The following is a 21,095-nucleotide window of genomic DNA, read 5'->3' as shown; positions in this document are numbered from 1 at the left end:
TCATAGATAAACTCTTCCAGTTAAAGGTTAACCCTTATGTAATGAATTGGATAGCAAAGTAGCTCATAAATAGAACACAGGGACTTGGTAGGTGACTTCACCTCTTCCAAAAGAGTTCCCACTAGTTGAGTGCACCAGGGTTGTCATTGGGCCACTTCTCTTTTTTATTTACTTCTCAGAGATCAAAGCTAATGTAAAAGGATGTGGCTGACCAAGTTTGCAGATGATTGCAAACTTGGTAACATTATAAATTCCCCTGGGGACTTAAGGATTCTACAATAAGTCTTCTCACAAACAAATAATTGGTACCAAAACCACAGACTGAAATTAAATTCCAAGAAATGTCTAAACATATACGTAGAAAAAATTACTCCCTTATCAACTGTCACACTGACAACACCCTCCTCCCTAAAAATTGATCCTGTAGTTAGAGATATGGGTACCCTTGCTAAGAATGAACTGTCCTTTGACCACCACATATCCACTGTTTTAAGGAAGTACCTTTTCTTTTCAGAGCTTATATCTAAGGGTATAATGTCCAGATCCAGGAGTCACTTTTCCTGTACACTTGGTACTCATTAAGCTGATCATTAAGTATAATGACCATTTTGGTATGTATCTCTCCAAACTCTTGTCACAACTGGAATGGCCATAATATTTCTTCACAAAAAAAAATAAAAAATCAAGGGCCTAAATCATAAAAACTATTGCAGACCATCTCAAAGCCTTGTCTATCCTTCTCAGTAATATAAGCCTCCTGAGAGGTAACATCTACCTCATATACCCAACCTCAACAGACCCTGTTCTGTCAGAGCTATTACACATTCAGAAATCCAATAGTATCAGAAACATCCACTCAAGGGACCTCAGTCTATTTTGCAAGATTAACAGAACATGCTGGAAGGATAGGTATGCACCACTGAAAATACCACTTCTGTTGAAATGTATTTCCCTCCACATAAAGCAGAGAACTAATGTTACTCTATTTGAATGTAAGTTGTATGAATGGATGAGCAACAGCAAGTTCACACCTTTGGCAACAATGTCTCTCATGGATAGGGGGAAACATAATTACCCCAACATATATATTTTTTTAGCCCATCTTTGGAGATTCATATTGAAAAATGTAAGTGCTAATAATTACTATGCAAATGTAGGATTAGGCTTTTTAACATCAGTACAGATTAAGAGTTTAGTAGATACCTATGACCCTATGAGAAAGTGAAAGAAAATCAATTATGGTAGGAAATAAATTAGAAATTGTTCACCCTAGAGAAAACCAGAGAGAAAGAAAGAGAGAGATACCAAAGGAGACTATTTCAAAGGAGTCCATGTGAAGCAGATGTGCTTCCTATACATATAGGTAAACCATAAGACTTTTTTTTTTTTTTTTTTTGCACTGCCTGGCATTACCTGCACTTGTATATAATAAATAAATGTGTGGATGGGGCGGGTGCATGCACATGTGAATGTCTGTCAGTATCTGAGTGTGTGTATGTATTCCTTTATTGCTTACAAAGTAAACTCTTTTATTTTGACTGTTAGAAAAATGTAAAAACTTGTAAAATAAAGACATTTAGAAAGTCACACGATGCTGAGCTTTACAGTTTTTCTAATATGTCATAATGTTTATCTTTACTACAATGCCATATGAACATCATTTTTAGTTTAACAAAAGTGAAACCTTTCAAGCTCACTAGTAGTATATATGTGATTTATGCCAGTGACACACACACACACACACACACACACACACACACACACACACACACACACACACACACACACACACACACACACACACACACACACACAAAGTAGACCTATAAAGACAAGTAATTAAAGTAAAATCTGCACAACAATTTGGTAAAGACATTTAATCAACAAACAAGAATGATTAATTATATCATGCTTGCAATTAAAATAACTTTATAATGACACACATTCCTGTCTATCTTATAAGAAATTTACATGGTTAATGTAAACAACTAAATTGAAAAACACACTATGCAGTAACATATAACAGTGTTATGAAATGCAAAGTATTTAATGTTGCCCACATAAAATAATGTTGTGCAATGCCCAAGATAACAGCTTCCTTCACTACATAATTTCCTTGAAGCATAAATATGCAGTAAGATTTCAGGATCATTTTAACTAAATCAACATAGGCACAGCAATTGAGTTTTAGAAGTTAAATTGAAATAAAATCTTATCTCAAAATTGAAATAACTGAGGGAAATGACTTGCAGTATATATGGGCCTACAGCTAATTGTTAGCAGTCTTATTTTCCATCCTGCCCTTCACTACAGAATGCTTGTACAGATTATGCTGTTGTGCAGTGACTTATAGTAATAAAGTTATAAGTACAGGAATTGCAGAATTAGTCTTTCACAAAAGAATGCGTGTGCCACATAACAGTTTTAAAAAGTGGGAACAAGTTAGGCATGCAATGTAAAATTATTATTTAGGCTTTTTGAAGTAGAGTTTTTAATGTTGTTATTTTACAATACCGGCCACACACATTATGCAATATTCTGGGATCATGATACCTACTGTTTAATCACCAGAGTATGTATCATTTAATGTCTGTGCATGTCCATACCATTCTTTCTTTAAGCTCTAACACTGCAGGGGAATTACACGGTTCACTGTTCAATTACAGCCTGCTTATGACCCCCAACTGTGTTGCATCATCCCTACATGGTATTCCTTGCACATAAATCTACCTTCAAAGGCAGCTTGGGAGGCATGTACAGGGCTGGAAATGCTTAGGTCGAGTCAATAGACAATAGTTAAAAAAGGGTATAATGTTTAGAACCACACAGTTTGAGTCAATTACTGCAGATACTTTAGATTAAACAGTCCATGGAAACAACATTTGACTCATTGTTAAATTTAACACCTTCAGGAAATCCTAAAGCAGCCACAGGCTAGAGTGTCAATAGCCAAGAGTGAACAACACCAGGAAACATTGTCTGAATGCTTCTCAGTTATGTGTATACATCTGTGCAATTTTATTATTTTAGCATTACATATTCTGCCAAACGAATTGCTGTTCACTGGATTGTGAATAACTAGTGTTAATTAACATCGCATTGAATACATTATTCAAAATGTCTTAGGTGGTAAAAAAGGGCGATTGATACTTGAGTAATAAGTGCCACTCTCTACAGAATAGCTTCCCATATAAGCAGTAAGGCAATCATAAGGAGATATACAATGTTGGATGACAATAAAATAGTTCTGGCTGGCGTTTATTTAGTATTTATGTTTAAGGATGATTGATGACATTTTATCAAAAAGGGTTAGCATGTAACTCACTAATATGAATTAGTTAGGATTATACAATGAAAAAAAATGAACAGAACACATTTTTTGTTTTAAAAGAAGGGAAAAATAAACTGATTTTAAATAAGTAAAAGGTCCTAGGTCAGAGATTAAAAATACTGATGATAGTATATTGAGATTAAGTATATGGAATGCTATTTGCATCAGCAGTAGAACATAATGCTGATACGTTAAAACAAATGTGAAAAAAACATGCCAGAAAAAGTTCTATGTTAAAACATCAGCAAGGTTTGATAATATTAACAGACATCATCATAATTGGAAATTACGGCACATTTTTAGCAAACTCCTTCAGCATTTACTTTGTTTATTCAGTTTGGAAATGTACAGTTATAGCACAATTTATATAAAGTGAAAGGAGGGTGTAACGTACCTAGTTTTTTACAAGTATGTTTTACATGCCTCATGGGTAAGCTGTTTGCTTGGTGCCTGCAGGATTTTTTGTTGATTGAATTAGTGAGCCTGAGCACTGAAGGTAAAAAAGAACTGCTACAACGGCAAACTGTGTTTTTATAAGATACCTAATCCCAAACAAAGATACTAATAAACAGATGAATCCACTTTACCTCAACTATTGCAAAGCCTTTGATGGGTAAAACATAGTCAGCACCTTAAAATCATGATTATTTCTCCTTTCCATCTTTCCATCTTCAATATGCCACTGAATATTGACTCAGTGTTTTCAATCTTTCTTCACAGATGCATGCTTCAGTGCTGTCTTGGTAACAAAAACTTGGTATATGTCTCTGTACATATTTGGTTCGATTCATATTCTTTCATTATAATAACAGCAGCCATAGCATACTTCAGAATTCAAATTCAGGTTTATTACAATATGTATAAACTAAGCATCAATGCAATAATTTCTGTGTAGATAACAAACACCACAGTAAGAACAGGCACAAATATGGGCCTTTATTTATTTATGTAGGCATGTATGCATTTAATGGAGGCCCAGGGTGAAAATCACCAGAGCTGCAATAATACATTAATCCTAAGCTCAAAGCTGTAGGAGGGTGGTGCAAAGGGGACAGCTGCCCTGTGTCAAAGATATCTAAGGGCACAGTCAGCAGTACAGAAGAGCTGCCAATGAGTCAATGCAAGCAATATCGGTAATCATTTAGCAGCTATAATCAGGAATATGGCTATTTAAATGACAATACAAGCTTGCAGTAACTCATCAAGTCCATCACGTCCATCAGCGATGGCCATTGGGAGCTGACTGGCAGGAATACATTTATCAATAATAAGAGTACACAAATTCTTGCCCTCTACCCATTCTAGATCAAAGAGGTTGTAACTATGGTAAAGGGACTGAAAACTGAAAAAGACAGAGATGTGACCTGAGATAAATTCTGACACCATATAAGTGCCAGCTTGGAAAACCAAGTGCAGTGTAGGGCAAATGTATGGGTCATACTGGAAATTATCAGAGCTATGCTAAAAAATTCCCTCCATCCCTTTTTTCCCAATTTTTGCACATAGCGTCAGGGTGTCACTTCAACAGCGACAATCATTTAGAGCCAAGGTTCATACTGCTGGGTGGTTAGCCCTACCGCAGTAGTTCTTCCATACCGCACATTCATATGCCCACTCACACCTATGGCAAATTTAGAGTGGCCAGTCCGCCTACTGCACATCTTTGGAGTATGGGATGAAATCGATGCACCCAGAGAAATACCACACAAATACAGGGATGACATGCAGACTCCACGCAAAGGCAAGAATCACACCAGGGAACCTCTTGCTCTGAGGTGACAATGATATCAGTCTGCCACTGTACCACCCTTACCATAATATAGGGGAATTTACTGATAGAGGATACATACTGTTTGGCAACTTAAATATTAAATTCATTTTATACTAATGAGTACTAACCAGCGTGGAAACCCCAACACTGAGCCTACTTAGTTGCCCATGACCTCTGTCAGGAAAATTCTCACACTATTTGCTGAGAAATAGATGAGGAAGCAGCAAACCTCAAAAAACAGCCAGCACTGGTATGAGAGGAAAAAAAACTTTTATTAAAGTCAAGCCACAGTCCACAGATCAGTTTTGGCCCTAAAGCCTTTATCAATGTACAAAAACTGTAGTTATAAATCCTATATATATATATATATATATATATATATATATATATATATATATATATATATATATATATATGTGTGTGTGTGTGTGTGTGTGTGTGTGTGGGGGGGTAAGTTTCAAACAATCATCAGAAACCAACCAATCCACATTGAATTCACAAGTGATCATTCAAGCCAGGTGGAAATAATACCCCCAGTCTTACAAGCCAAGCTTTCTCTTTTTTATTTAAAATATTATGTCATCCAGCCTTAGAACTCCTATTGCCATGTATTTTGTCAGTAATAATAAAATGAAATTTAGCAGTGGCATGTTTAATAGTGTGCCTGTTAAAAGCATTTGTAGAATGTTTATTTCTGATATTACTCAGATGTTCTGATATATGTAGCCTCATGGGTCTGGAAGCTTGACCTATATAAAATGATGAGCATGTACAAACAGCAAGATAGACCACCCATTCAGTACTGCAATTGGCAAATATGTTGATATTAAAAATTTGGGGTGTATTTTTACTGGTAAATTCTTTTGTTTGACAGATGTGTTTGCAAAATGAGCAGTGACTACAGGGAAAGCAACCAGCCAATTTAGTACCATCCAATGTACCCTGAATCATACTAGAACCAGATGAATTATGTTTATAATAACTAAAATAACCACCTAAAGTTTTGCCCCTTCTGAAAGAAAATAGACATCTAGTACTCAAAAGGGCAATTAATCGTTCATTGGCTAATAAAATATCCCAGTGTTGTTGCACCAAATCCATGAAATACTGAGTGTTTCTACCATAACTGGTAGTGAATCTAATATTTTGGCCTGAGTTCCTTTGCTTAGTATGATAAATTAACAAATCACTTCTCGATAATTTTTTAACCTCGTTACTAATTCAAAAAAGATGCACTGGAGAATAACCACATTCACTAAATTGAGTTATTAAATCCATGTCTTGATACAAAAAATCTTCATTTGTGGAACAAATACAGCAAATCCTCATGAAGTGAGATTTAGGGATATTTTGAATAATATGTTTTAGATGACAGCTGGATGCATGCAATAATGTATTAGAGGGAAAAGGTTTCCGATATACAGAGGTGGCCAAAGTGTCATCAGACCGCTTTGTAAAGGTACATCTACAAAGGAAATACACTCCATATCAAAACTGACCGTGAATTGAATGCTCCACATGTTTTCATTCAAGTATTGAACAAATTCCTGCAAGTAAGTATGTAGCATCTGATTTCCAGACCATCCAGCAGTCATCCAAAATTCATCTCCAAATATCTACTTCATCCAGGAATAGATAACGATTAGCATCATAAATAATCATTTGTTCGAAATATCCCATAAAAAGTTCAGCATATATGGGTGCAAACGAAGCACCCATAGCTGTACCTTTAAGCTTAAATAACAATTTCCATCAAAATAATATGTAATAGATGAGGAAGAACACACAGCTTGCTTCTGTTCCGACAGCATACTCAAAGGACGTAAAAGATCCAACATAACAGGGGTCTTTATTAGTGATGAATAACTCAGAATAGTACATTTGATCTTCTCTGTTCTAGGGTGTTGAATTGCAGAGTCTCATTTGGGCCCTGTAGGTGCAGGATATTGACTAACGTTTCTCCCTTCACCAGTCACAGCATGCTTCTAATTATTACACTAAATATATCTACCAATGAAGTAGCATGTTTGTACTTTTTGTATTTGAGAATGTAATACGACCATTTGGAGGCCTGTTTGTACATACGGTCTATCTCTAGGTCATATTGATCATCATTACCCACATCAGACTGATTTTTTGGTATGGCAAAGTCTCAAAAATGTCTTCATCTCCCACATTTTGTAAGCTGCGTTATTTATCTTTACAAATCCTGCTGTTTTCCTATTTATTATGATGCCATTATTATGAAACATCTTGCAATAGTATAATACCTCCAGCAACTTGTTCCTACCTGAATCTTTTTATTTTAATTGCACGTAGAATGTCTGTATCATAAGATAATTTTAATACCACAATTCTATCTGGCCATATCAGATACAAACTTTGAATTACAATTAACTGTGTCCTCCATAGCTGAATGCCAGGACATTTCTGCCTATTTTCTAAATTTTCAAACCTTCCCTATGAAATCTCATTTTCCACGTCCTTTTATTAAGCAGTTTTGATGCATTCATTGTGATATTGGTTTACTCTCAGATTTATCAGTATTTGTGTCCTACTTTTTCTGGGATACCATTTAGTAAGAACAATTTTAATAAAAGGCAAATCTGATCCAGAATGATGACTGAAGGTACATTAAGCCAGTTAATTTGCACTAACGAGCTGTACAGCACAGAATATTGAGGAATGTTTGGATTATTTCACTTACATATCTCAGGCTGCCTCTCCTACATACCTGATTTTAAAGCTGCTGTTCATGCATTTTTGATAGAGCTTATGCTTTAAATGAGCTGATGAGGACAATTTGCTTAATAGACAGTTGATGTCTCCCATGATCAAACTTCTCCTGGGTTTAAATCTCACATTTTATTAAATATAGCTTGAGTCTTTTCATTCCATACTTGGAAACAAATAAATATTAGTTACTGTAATCATTCTGCTGTTAGATCCCAATGCATCAGTACAAGCCTTCACTTATTTATCTGTATATGAGAGTGCAATCTCTGTCATTAAGAGCTGACTTTTAACTAGAATTTTTAAACCTCTACATCTTTCCAATACACACACCGATAGCAGCCACTTATGCTTTAGTTATGTTTAGCCGTGTCTTTGTTTTGTGTTTTGATTTAATTATTAACCAGGCTTTAGTAGGGCGGCCATGGTGGTGCAATGGTTAGCATTGTCACCTCACAGCAAGAGGTTCTCCGATTCGATCCTCGGCTGGGATGCCTTCTGTGTGGAGTCTGCATGTCCTCCCTGTGGTCGCCTGGGTTTCCTCCAGGTGTTCTGGTTTCCTCCCACATCCCAAAGGCATGCTGCAGGTGGATTTGACACTCTAAATTGGCCCTAGGTGTGAGTGCGTGTGTGTACCTTCTGTGGAAGGTTGGGCACTGGGCTGGCAACTCGACACTGTAAAACTCCACTGCCAGTCATGAGCGGACAGGTGATCTGCTGTGGCGACCCCTAACTGGGAAAAGCCAAAAGAAGAAGATTAACCAGGCTTCAGAAAAATTACTAAACTAAAACAAGTTGGAGATACTGCCAGACAATACCAGTGTGGAAGTATAAAAGAAAAGTAAGGGCAGCAAAAAAGGCTGCAGAAGTCAAATAAAAATATGATGCAAGTAAATATTTGTTAAACACTAACTCAGGGTCATATGAAGAGGTAGGTAAGAAAAAGGAAGGGAGTTATGAGTTACAGAGAAGATTTTACCAGAACATTTGGAGAGTACAGAAAACACCAGAGAAGCACAAATAATACACAATGACAAATAAATACCACAGTCTGATACAACAACCAGTGAGAGAGGAAAGACCTCAGAATACAACAATATCTAGTTTGAAGATGTTTGAGAACATGACCATGCTTTGGAAAGTAAAGGGCTGAGCATTTCAGTTTCAGATGAAGATTAAAACAATGCAAGTCTTAAAGGTTAGCTGAACACAACAGATAAACCAGCCACATGGCCAGAAAAAAAATGATTAATATGTATGAGACAGTTTAGTGAAGAAATGGACCACTTAAAATTGTTTTGGGAGACTTTCCTCAGAAATAAGGGGAACATATCTCTCAAAAACTCATTGAAAAAAGATTTTAAATGTTGGAATCATTTATCACGTCTGGGTTCTATACTCTATGTCACCTGATATGATATATAAATTTTTTATTCCTGCATCTTTGAAAATGACATGAAACATGCTCTTAACTACTGTTTGATTCGGCCACTGTCCTAGTAGGCTCCCTTTTGAAATGTCTGCACTCAAAAGGTTGAATGGTGATAAGCTGAAAAAATAAAAAAAGACTGAAAACACAGGAGAAAAGCAAATCTTGAAAATCACTCTTCTCCTTTAAACTTCTTTTTGCAGGGGGTGCAAGCACCTCTGCCCCCACATATTGGGGCAATCCTCCACTCCCATAGTTATATATAACGGGTGTGAGATCTCCAATCCTTGGAGAAAAGGGAATATTCTGAGAAACGGCATCTCAGACTTAATATATGTAAGTCCATTCTTTCGGCCATTCAGTCTCTGTATTTTGGGGATCACTGTAGTGGGTCCCAACATTTCAAATGGTTATCATCCTATTGCCCTTACTAGACTGACAAAGTATAAAAAAGTCAAAAGACCATTTAGTGTCTATGCTAAAAAGCTGTCAATGAAACTGTCAACCAGGCCAAACCATCAACTTTTTGAAAGACACATTGCTGTAGTTCAATTTTTATCAGAATATAATTTAGCATTTTGTATCTGCTTCTATCAGTATATATTGTGGCATTTTGTGATTCTGTTCAACATTTAGTAACATCATACAGCATTATCTTCTCTTACAATAATAGAACTGCTATGAAAATTTGATTGAGTCATATAAGACCATCTAAAATGAATCCTCAGTAAATAAATACATTGTCACTATCTCTGCAAATGTACTCAAAAAAGCTCACCGGATTCATGTGAGATGTAGTTCAGAAGAACACCATACCATGAAAAAAAGCAGCAGATTATTGACTACATTCCAGATAGATGCTATTTGCTATCTCCACTGAATTATAAATCTATTTTCATGAACAACGCACTGGACACACATCCCATTTCCAGGGAAATGCAGGAAACATGTCTGGTTAAGTAAATTATTGAGATCCATGTAGTAGGCAAATAGAGGCTGTGGAAATCAGACTCAAAGCTAATGTAGGCTGCAGTCATATTCAGACATAGTCATAAAATTCTGCACCAAACAATGAAATGTTTATGACAGTTAAATAGGTCTCTTATAGAACAGTACTTAATAAACCAGTTAATTAGTAAAGGCAATTTGTGACATTTGTCACTAAGAAGACTAACACTTTAGAAGACGTATTCAATATATTTAAGCAGGGACATAACATTAAGGTGAGGTTAGTGCAATAATAATGGAACTGATTGGAATCAGGTGCCCAGGCTTAACATGTACAAAAAAAAAAACATTTTTATGCCACCTGTTTATCAAAACTACAGGCACAATTGCAGTCTAGTCCTGGGAGATATGGCCAAAATCTTCCCATTGTCATTTTTAGAAGGTTTCATCACCTTTATGTATCCTTCTGTACTTTTATTTCTGCATCACAGAAGAAGTATGACTTTTCTAAATTGTATGCTTGGGATTTCCATAAAACCTCTCTATGAAACAAAATAGGAGTGCCAAATATAAAGTGCAAATGATATGAGGCATCAAGCTGCTAATTTCTGTGACCCAGTTATTATACAAATAGCAGAGACATCAGTGGAATGTGGCATGATTTCTTGTTTGAAGTGCATGTTGTCTGCAAAGAGCTGTACTACGATACAGGTTCGTAAGTAAATATTATACTATCAATCTGCAAGTCTATTACAGGTCTAACCAATAACCAGAGGTCAGAATCAAACCCCATATATTATATCTGTGAAGTAAAGACTTTAATCATGCCAATGCTTCCTCTAAAATTCAGTCACTTGCAATGGGGATAGAGCACACAACCTTCAGATCATCCAGCACCAAAGATCAGCTTGTTATCTGTTAAGCCAATGACACAGAAAATTTTTCAGCAGGACTTCCTTCATTTGAAACATTTTGGATCGTTAGCTGAAGTACAGACAGAATGGCTTTGATGAAGTCATAGTTGGTACAAGTAAGGCTGTGAATGAGATGAAGGCAGTTGAGAAATTCTAAACAAAATACTGTAAAAGAGAAAAGGCATACTCATCATTTCATTAGTAATTAGCAAAGTTTCAAGGTACATCATTTTACCAGTTTTACTATGCAAGGCTATGTGATTGTTTGGCACAATGGTCAAGGTATTTACCTTTCAGACACAAGGTGCAGGGCTTGATTCTTACATTGGGGTAATTGGCTAGGCTTAAAATGGCCCACATAGGTAATTAGCCTAGTACTAGTCTAGAAATCGTTGGCTTTTTGAGTACAATTCCAAAAATTCCAACAGAGGAAATATGAAGTTTTAGAACAGAAAGTAAAAGGAGTACCTTATAAGTAAGTTATAGTTTCATAGTTTCATAGTATAGTACTAGGCTATCTGCCCTAGGGCATTTATAAGCCTAGCCAAAGTGTATGTGGCTTTTGCCACCCCATGTAATGATACAAAAGTGTACAATTTAAATTAAATTTAGTTTACTGTGCCTCTATCTAGCAATGACACAGAGATGACCCCCGGGGTAAACCTACGATCACCCATCCATTCGTCCAGATTTCTCTTGAAGAGAGTCAGTGAGGGGCTCTGCCTAACATGGACAGGTATCCTGTTCCAGAGTGCGGGAAGCCTCTGGGTTATGAATCTATCCCTCCAGCATGTCCTATTCATATTTGTGCTGAGGTTTAGATCTTTAGCGTTCGTGGCTCTGATGGATTTGAATTTTTTGAGGTGGAGCATGTCCATTAATTCTGAATTGGACATGGCCTTGTACGTAAGGCACAGATCACCTCTGAGCAGGTGGTATGCTACTGAATAGAGCTGGAGCTTTTTTAGTCTGGCAGCATATGACATATGCTGGAGACCCTTGATCCTCTTGGTAAGGTACTTTTGGGGTCTCTCCAACTGCTGCAGGTGCCGGGTGAAGTACATACCAAATGGGGCATTGTACTCAATCATAGGCCTGATAAGGGAGGAATATAAGGGTACAATGACATCCTTTGATCTGGATGTGAATCCCTTCATTATAAGGTGGGCAAGGTAGAAGGTCTTTCTAACCACTTTGGCGACATGGGTGTCAAATGAGAGGTCACTGTCAACTTGGGTCCCCAGGTCTCTAATTACTTTTTCCGTACTTAATGGATTACCACCTATGTGGTAATTTGTGGGTACTTTGTTTTTTCAAAAGGGGATGACTATACATTTTTTGGCATTTAGTTTAAGGCCATGACTCTGGCACCAGTCGTCCGTTTCTGTGAGGCCCTTCTGGAGGATGCATGTGTCAGCTGGTGTGTCGACTATGGCACCTAGTTTACAGTCGTCTGTGAACTTTGTCAGCCACAACCCCCCTATGTTTGCCTGCACATCTGAGAAATAAATGCCAAACAAGAGGGGTCCCAAGACAGAGCCCTGTGGGACTCCACTTGTGACTGGCTTAGAGTCTGACATAGCTCCAGCTATTCTGACTTTGTGGGTTCTGTTCTTTAGCCAGTTTGCAACCCATCTTGTGACAAACGGGTTTACATTTAAGCTGTTGAGCTTGTCGCTGATGCCTAAATGGGGTATTGTGTCGAAGGCTTTTGCCAGATCCAGGTAGGCTGTATGAATTGCTTTGCCTTCATCGATGGCTCTAGTGACTGTTTCAAAAAAGTCCACCAGGTTTAAAAGACAGGATCTGCCTTTTACAAAGCCGAACTGTGTTCTTCTGAACCATCAAATAACTTTAGTAATGAGGTAAAAATTGTTAATTACAGGACCCCCCATTAATATTCAAAAAACGTGCAGGCTGATTGGTCAGCGTGCACATTGTAAATCAGAGTTATAGTAATGGAAAAAGGTCCGGTCGCCCACACTTTTTCCATTACTATAACTCTTTTTTTTTTTACAGCAACGGAGAACGCAAGATCTCCGTTGCTTCACTCTGTCTCGCTATGTTAAACTTGTTTAACATAGCGAGACAGTTTGTAAAAAGCAACGGAGATCTTGCTTTCTCCATTGCTTTTTACAAACGGTTTTGCTATGTTAAATAGGTTTAACATAGCGAGACAGCTTTAAAAAAAGCAACGGCTCCGTTGCTTTTTTTTTAAAGCTGTCTCTCTATGTTAAACCCATTTAACATAGCAAAACAGTTTGTAAAAAGCAACGGAGATCTTGCTTTCTCCATTGCTTTTGCCCACAGCTCTGATGTACTGTGTAGGCATACGCATGCGCAGTACATCAGAACTGCCGCAGAATACCAGGCAGCTGTGGAAGGGCAACAAGGAGGCATTATACAATGCCATTATTTAAGAAAATTAATTATTTTTTTTCTTAAATAATGTCATTGTATAATAGCAATAACCCACTTCTGGGTGTGGGTAATGCTGGATTTACCCACGGTTGGCTTTGTTTGGTCACTCAGGCTTCGCCCTCGTGACCAAACCACACCAACCGTGAGTAAATCCAGCATTACCCACACCCAGGCGTGGGTTATTGCTATATTAAATTACTCACTGATTCAAAAGAATGTCAATGCCTAGTACAATTTTTTTTGTAATTTTTGAGAATTACTATTACATTTGAGCTGGAGATTTTAGTCTTTGACCTTAGTTTTTCTAAGCAGTTTCACATTTTAGAACTGTCTTTTAGAACATTCACCTAGAAGGATAAAGAAAATATGACAGCACTGTTTTGCAGGTTTAGAGCTGGTCAGACAGGATAGATTATGACCCTGAGACAAGGAAAAAAGCATATATATTCACTACACATAAAAGGAGGCAGAGCGATTCAGCAGATAAGTATAGGGCATTTGGTTTAATTTGCTTCTTGAGGAAAATTTTTGAAAGAGTGTTGGTACATTTTATAAAAGGAAATAGATTTATTCTACTTTATGATTTTCAGCAACATCGTTTTACAAAAGGCAAATCCTGTACAACTAATTTGATCTCTTTTTACTCTGATGCAATGATGGCTATCAAAAATGAAATTCCTGTTGATGTAATCTATCCTGACATGTCTAGTGGTTTGAGTCAGTTTGTAATTCATCTATAATTTTAGTACTGAAGTAGTGGAAATGTAACTGTTTTGCAGAGTGGGTCTCATGGTGGCTAGTTGGTAGCAAGTCTATAATAAAAAAAATGACTTTCTGATAAGTATGATAGATTGAGTTGTGCTCTTCATGGTTCAGTTCAGTGGCTTTATCTTTCCCATGGCTATATGTCTACTACACCAACTGAATGCCATTATGAAATGATACAATTTACTGATGATATTTATGTCACCTGTCCAGTTAATTTGTGCACTGACCAAACATACAGATATATATCGTATTATATAAATGAGATGTTGATAAGTATCTTTCAACTGAAAAGGCCTAAAGTCTTTCAGATAACTAATAATAATAATCGAGATATCCATATGTATTAGGAAAACAGATTCGACAATATGATTTTTGTACTGATTTGTGTATGCAGATTCTTGATGATATTACCTGAGCTGCTTATGTAAGCAAGCAAACCATGAAATTGTATTATGAGGACTATAACCCATAGATTTTTATCTAGTAACCCATCAGGACTAATCCTTCTGTTCAAAAGTATGATAAGACCTATACCTGGCCATGTCCTTGAAAAATGTATTCACCAACGACTCCTAGAGCATCTTACATCAAATAACCTTCTAGCTAACACGCAGCATGGTTTCCGCCCCAAGGACAGTACAAATACTGCTCATTGCTTTCTCAGACACCATTCACCATCTTATGAACAACAGTGAATTTGTCTCAGCTGTATTCCTAGATATGTCAAAAGTTTTTGACACCATATCCCAATGGGATCTGTACAGATCCCCAACGGCACTTTCTGCCGAAGCAGAAATCACCGAACATACATAACCGAAAGTGCTGTTCACCGAAGCAGCACTTTCAGTTAAATATGCTAGTTGTGCCGGTAGCACTACAGTGTGATTAAGGGAGAATTCCCTTTTTCCCACTGTTGTGCAACCTCAGAGTGAGAATATAAAAGGAGGGGGGGTGCAGGGGGGGCTTGCGCCCCTGCATAAAAGATTTATTTATTTTTTTTCAAACGCACTTTAACGAAAGCACTTTTTCGGTGAAAACGCTTTCGTTAAAGTGTGTTCGGTTATTGTGGATTCGGACTATTGAACTTTCGTTCAATAGTCCTAGATCCATCCCACTAACTTATCCTAAACAAACTTGTCACTTTCAGCCTCAGTCAGTCAACCCTTTCTTGGTTCCACAGTTACCTATCAAACCAACAGCAGGCCACCAAATGGGACCACAACCTCTCTCCTTTACTGTCTGTCAACACAGGTGTTCCCCAAGGGTCCATTCTGGTCCCCCTTCTGTTTAACATTTTCACAAATGACCTCATGTCAGCTACCAAATTAGCCACAATAATACAGTACGCTGATGGGACTGTGCTCATCATATCTGCCTGATCCCCACTAGAACTTCAGGAAAAGAAACAAAAAGCATTCCAGGAAGCAGAATCATTTCTTACTAGCCATCAACTCATACTCAACCCTAAGAAGACTAAGATAATAAACTTTACAAACAAAGCTAAAAAGGACACCTCTCCCCCCATTCCTATACTATACACAAATGGCACTACAATTGAACCTACTAACCAGGCCAAACTACTAGATGTTATCATAGACAACCACCTAAAATTTTACATTCATATATCCCAAACAATCAAAAAGGTCCATGCAAAATTATGTGCTCTCTACAGAGCAAAACCATTCTTAACACCTCAAGCAAGGCTAGCCACAGCTAGATCTCAGCTTCTGTCTACACTGTTATACTTCTCACAAATTTTCACCAACTTACATAAAAATGACCTTCAAAACACAGAATCCTGCTACAACAAAATAGCTATGTTTGCAACCAATCTCTCTCTTAAAGCTCATCACTGCACTGCTTTAAAACAATTGAACTGGCTAGAACTGCCTCACCTCTTAACTTTAAATCAACTTGTCCTCACCCACAAAATTATTCAAAACCCTCTCACCTGCCCTGCCATCTCCTCCCTTATCCAGCCTCAAACTTGTAACAGAGCCTTCAGATCCTCCAACAGACCACTGCTTAAAGTTACTCAGTCCCGAAACTCCCACGGAGACTCCGTCTATTCAAACAAAATTGCTGGAATTCCCTCCCTTTCATCTTACAAAGTACCCCATCCTCTCCTAATTTCAAACGTATGCCAAAAGAACACCTCAGTAACAACTGGTTATGCCCATATTGCTCTCCTGGATAATGTCCTTTACCTATTTTCACATGTTGTCTTAACCTCTTCACAAAATACTTCTACTCCCTCATTCCCTACTTTTACCGACTACATCTCTCCCTCGCACTACCTCTTTACCTCCTAAGCGCTATATTCTCCCCTCCTTTCTGCCCGAATCCTCTCCCTTCTGCTCACCTCCCATAAAAATATACAACTTATCAAATGACCTCTTACATTTTCTTACAACTTTGTAATCTAATATCCTAAGGATGTACTACCCAGTTGAATCTGTTTTTGTTATGTAACTATTTTAGTGCTAATCAATTGTCTAAGGATGTACTACTCTATTGATTCTCTGTTTTGTTATGTAACTATTTAGTGCTAATCACATGTCTAATATTGTCTTGTACATTAATGGAGCTTTTCACCCTGGGTCTCTGCTGAAAATGGGCTACCAAGCCCAGTCGGACACTACCCGGTAAACAAATGCAAAATAAAAATAAATAAATAAATAAATAAATAAAATAGATGTCACTGGTTTCGGTTGTTATACAAAAACCAAAGCAAATTGCAACATGCTCAGAAATATTGCACAAAACTTGTTTCATGACTTAAACATCTAAATTACAATGATAGACAGAGAAATTTAAATTGTTACTACTTTTTTGATAGATTACTCTGAGCAAGCATTGTTTGTCTGTACAAATGCTCATAGGATAGTCTGAGGAAAATATATTGAATATTGCTTTTGATTCTCATGTAGTGTTAACTAGAAATAACAATTTGTTGGTAAAATATGGCTGGGTAAAAAGTAAAAGAGAAAGGGACCATTCAACATCTGAACATGGACATGATGGATTAAAATTCCATTTGAGATAAGATCAACAGAAAATTTGGATATCTTTAAATGCAGAATAGACAGATGATTTGAAGAAGGAGTATTCTGTTCCCCCTGCATCATTCTTCGGTGTGCTATCCAGTGTCCTGCATCTACTGTCAGGTCTTTCAGCCATCTGCTAACCCCCTGGAATTTCTCTGATAGGGCTGGGATAAACACAGAACTTAAGGGTGTCTTGGGCATCTGTCTGACTTACATCTGTGTTTTTTCCCTTTATTGTCTACCAAGTCCAACTCCCCTGCATTCTTCAAGCATCATCCAAGGGATACGTCTCTCTTGGACCATGTCTCCTTTCAGGGAGCATAATCAATGAATGTCTTCCCTCCTGGGCTGATCCCACCCATTCCTCCCTTCCAGCTCCTCAGAACACCCGAGACACTATTTGAATCTGGGTCACCTGGGCCATAGATAGGGCTTTATCCCCTTTATGATACTAGATTCACTTGAGTATTCTGGTCAGTCCTGAGATGGAACATGGCCTGTAATGACATCATATGAAATTCTTTACCCATATGACAATATTGAAACAGTAAATTATCACCATACAAAAAAAAAGTTATAAAAATGTCATTTTATATAGAAGTACAGTTATTCTAAGGACAGCATTCCTGGAGAAAATTAAATACCAGTGTACTGAAAAATGACATTTGAAATCATGTAATGTTGTAATTTGGTTTAGTGAGATTCTGCCTTCCTCGAGATTAATTAATTTTCATCATTTTAAAGCCTATCTGCTAAGCAGCTTGATAAGAGTATGGTTTTTGCATGAGTAAGTGTATTCACTCACTAAGACGTCACAACCAAAGAACATTTTAAATTTAACAGACTAACTGCTTCCACTTCAACTGTGCAGGTGATGAATTTCTTACTACAATAGTTAAACAACATTTACTCCATTTTGGAAAAGTCTATTGCATGTATTTGAGCAAACTGCAGACCTAATAGATTTGTAAATATTTACTTGGCTAATTCAATGCACATGGTTTAATAAAAATAGTTATAAAATTCCCTTGGGAATTAGGGTTATTACTACATTTAAACAAGTATGAGAGTTGGACGTCCCAGAATTTGGGGATACTGTCCTAGTTAAGTTTCAATACTTTAAATCCTCTCCTCATGTGAAGAGATCAAAAATGATTGGGGTATATCTATAGTTATAGATAAATAAATGAAATTCATGCCTATTATCACAAATGTATAAACTGGAATGCTCACTGTTGACATTCCCAGTATAAATAATCAGTGAAAACTTTTGCTTATTAAGCAATAACGAATGCAGTGGATGTGCATTAGGTAATATTTGCCCACAAGTACTGGAATAAGACCATGAGGATGAGTGATATAACAAATGTAGAAAATACTGCAAGAGCTGCACTCCAGCACTGACCATTGGTATGATACTTTGGGAAACATAAAAATAATGTTGTGCTACTTACAGTTTGTGAAGGAGTCTTATTTACAAAATCCTTCTTCAAAGTTTTATTTTTTAAGTGCTGCTAAGAAATAATAAGTAATAAATAGAAGTATAATTTAAAAATCTAATTTGTCAGTCTCTGAAGGAAAGCAAATATAAGTCTCAGGCTGGTGACCAGCATAATTTTGCCAATCTTTCAGTATTTGTGCATAGCGGAACTGCTTATGACAATCAAAGTATCCCATTTTTTTCCTGTGTATTTTTTTCCTACTAAAACTCAAAAAATGTGTTTCATCCAGTTGGCCTCTCAGTACCTTTTTTTCACTAGAAAACTATGTAAGAACAAGAACAGTAAAATAAACAGCAGATAAAACATCATAAACTTCACGTAAAAATAAAACAGACATCATGTAACAAGATACTTATTTTATTCAGTGGTACTGTAATACATTGAAATAATACAAAGCTCCAAAATATGTTCCATGTCTTATTAAATCAGCTTGTACTCAGGTCATCAAATACATCAATCAATAAGACTAGTCTAAAAAGTGCTCAGAATACTTAAATGAGGCCTAGCAGTTTATTAGAGTGACTGCTGTTAGCATAGCCTGTGTTAAGTGCACAGGATAGTTTAAAAACATATTAAGCATTTCATGTGTCTTCATAATAAAGCATTCCTTGAGAGACAGAAGGGGTGCTGTTTTTGCATAGCTGAACATGTTTACATATCTAGCTAGAAAATATACAGCATATTTGCTCTCTAAATTTGATTTGTGGAGGTTCCGTTGTATTGCTATAAAAAAACTAAAAAGCCTGGTGGCAATAACCAACTGTACCAACAACATTTTGACACCATCAAGCAGAGAGAAAGCAAGGTTTGAGTTCTACAGAATCCAATTTACTGGTTCAGTGGAAATGAAAATGCCCAGAGTACTTTTGTTATGAATGGTAATTATTCGTAAAGGGATAAGACATAAATACATCCCAAAAAATGTATGTAGGTCTCAGCTTACTTCTTTCCTTACCCTTCATTGTCTGAAGGGTAAGGGCAGAAGTGTTTTTGTCAACTGTTAACTAGGGTCCAGTTCCCATTGTAAACATATTTTACATGATAGTCCAAAAGCTTAGGAAACTTACTCAAACAATGGTTAATTGTAGTTGAGTGTTAGAGGGCTCTCATATTGCCTGTTGAGAAAAATCAGACAAACATGCATCATGGCTTGAGACAATTAAATATATGACTTCAAAAGAAGTATGCAAATCAATGAGGCTTTACAGCAATTAAAATCAGTAACTGAAGATCTCTGCAGGTGCAACAAGTTTAAAATAGATCCATCCATATATCCACAACCCCTTTTTCCCAGTTTTGCACATGGGGTCAAGATGTCACTTTTAACAATGACAATCATCTAGAGCTAAGATTTGCACCATCAGGTGGCTAGCCATGCCACAGTAATTCTTCCATACCAGAAACTCACGTGTACACATACTCATGGCCAATTTAGAGTATCCAGTCCACTTAATTCATGTCTTTCGAATGTGGGAGGAAACTGGAACACCAGGAGGAAACCTATCTGAACACAGGGAGGACATGCAGACTCTGCCCAGAAGGTACCCTTGCCAGGAACTGAACCAGTAAATCTCTTGCTGTGAGGTGACAATGATATCCACTCTGCCACCTGGGTCTAAAACAGATGGAAGAACTTATTTAAAACTTATTGTTTCTTAGTTGCAAATACTTCTACTGTTTTTGATGCTTCAAGTGAAACATTTTCCATTAAGTGAGAGAAGGGGCTGACCATCAAGGCTGAACCTACTAGTTGCACCAAATGAGAATATTTCTGAACCCCCTTACTCTGTAAGCTGAGCCACCATAAAACCTACAATAACTACAAAGTAGTAGGTCTAATCTGCACAGGTACAGAATTTTTTATGTACTTCATGAGTAGGTAAACACCCCAGAGGCATAATCAAACTATACCATATTCTGAGATGACCCATGTCAGATAACCTATACCAGCAGTCTGTTTGTAATCCATGTGAAGTCATATACATGCAACTGTAGACCTAGAAAACTTATGACAATTTTGTGGCAAGGGATTCTGAGAAATTGTACAATATCCAACATCCTATATAAATTTCTTGATCAGTGTATAGGTTATATAAGCCAATTTAATGACCAAGGAATGGGTATGTATCTCAATATGAAAAATACATTCAGGCACTATATTGTTTTAATGACACTGCTCTGGCCAAGGGAATAAAAGTAAAGCCTCCTACATATATGTATGCCTACATATA

The sequence above is a fragment of the Protopterus annectens genome, chromosome 2.part0 (genome assembly GCF_019279795.1).
Source record: "Protopterus annectens isolate FY-2018-M chromosome 2.part0, PAN1.0, whole genome shotgun sequence".
NCBI lineage: Eukaryota > Metazoa > Chordata > Ceratodontiformes > Protopteridae > Protopterus > Protopterus annectens.
This window is presented reverse-complemented; position numbering follows the sequence as displayed.